This window comes from Frankliniella occidentalis, unplaced genomic scaffold (genome assembly GCF_000697945.3).
Source record: "Frankliniella occidentalis isolate FOCC.00 unplaced genomic scaffold, Focc_3.1 Scaffold50, whole genome shotgun sequence".
In the NCBI taxonomy this organism is placed as follows: Eukaryota; Metazoa; Arthropoda; class Insecta; order Thysanoptera; family Thripidae; genus Frankliniella; species Frankliniella occidentalis.
In genome coordinates, this window is record NW_026267180.1 from 1,094,919 (window position 1) to 1,096,612 (window position 1,694).

The window sequence follows — 1,694 nt, forward strand, 5'->3', positions numbered from 1 at the left end:
CCCGGCCGGGTGGGCCGTCCCGCCGCGCAGCCCTGCAGGCGCGTTGCCTACTTTCTTGTCAGGTGCCTCACCGGGTGGACTGTCCAGCCTTCCTGTAATTGCGAAGCAATGAAACACCAGAAAAACGTTGCATAGCATCACTTTGTATTTCCAAAATAAATGCTTTATAGTCACGTCTAAATAATTTGCAGTTCTTTGTTGCTTTGCAGGAATTTAACAAGTGTACCCCGCGCGCACCTCAGTGCTTATCGTTTTGTCATTATTTGTTAAATGCAAGCTTCAGCTGACCTCGCAGGAGCGTGAATATTTCTGATTTTTGTGTGAATTTCAAAGCGGCGTCAGGCCACACGCAATGGTCGCACTGACGCACTTCTGAGCATTTCTAGGAGAATTTAGTTTTATTGTTCGAGACCGCTTTTTATGCCGCCATGGGAATAAGCGGGCGTATTCACACTGCAAAATTCTTGCAAAGAGTTTTGAAGTTTTGTCAGGAAAGTCTGCATTCCGTGTCAATACAAATGTGAACCATGCAAACTATTTCCTTCGCAATGCGAAGCATTTTCAAAATTGGCAGAAATCTGAAATCTATGAATTTTAAAACGTCTTTATGATTTAAATGTGCAAGTTTTTTCAAATCGGACTGGTTTTATCACGATTAGATTGCGCAGTGCTAAAAAAACTCGATATTTTGCGATATTTTCTCTCCTACCGGAGCGGTGCCGGCGCGGTGCCGGCGCGGTGCCGGAGCGATGCCTTCGCGGTGCCGGAGCGGTGCCGGCGCCCGCGGCGCACGCCCCCGGTGGTGCGCCGGCCGGTGGGGCCGGGGGGTGGCGCGGCCCCGCCCCCAGGCGCCGCCCCCGCCGCCCCGCCGCCAGTCCACGCCCCGGCGCCGGCACGCTCGCATCGCTCTCCGCCGCGCCTCGCTCTGCCTCGCCCCGCGGCCGGACCGGCGCCGCGCACGAGCGCCCGCACGCGCGCCGCCCTGCTCTGGATTACCTCGCTGGACAGAGACGCCGCCGCGAGACCCGTTACAGTTCGAAAGTTGCTCGCTTCGAACACGTTTGGCGTCGATTGGGGTATTTTTGGGACGAGCACAGTGACGAGTGACATGTGGGGGACAAAAGTGTGACGTTGAAACTACCGTCGGGTAGGTCTTTTAAAGGATGATAGTCCGGTTTTTGTTTCGTTAAATTGCAACAGTCTGGGTTTTGGCTCTTGTCCTTGTCTTTCCTCTTGGCGTCGGTTACATCGGAAACATTGGCGAAGCATTTAATTCGTCGTTTTTGATGATAAAACGTGTGCAATACTTCACCTGGAATTTAATAATTTCAGTTGCAAAATAAAAAGGGGGGGGGGGATTGCATTTCTTTGGCAATGTCGAAATCTAAACGTTTTTTGTGTATATGAACGGGGGTAAAACGCATCAACATCGTACAACATGGTTTTCGGCACGTCGTTGTGGCCCCCACTATGGCGGGAAACCATCACGTGTAAATGACGCGTGTCGAAAAAGTGATTGTATGTTGTTGTTGTTTCGTTTTTTTCCCCTTGCCGTCGCCCCTTGATGATGGCTCTGCTGACCCCGCTGGAGGCTGCCGGAGGGCCCCGCCAGACGCCCCCGCCACCGCCCCCACAGCCCCACGGACCCGATAAGCCCCTTTATCAACGCGGGCCGCATTGTTCCACGATGTCTT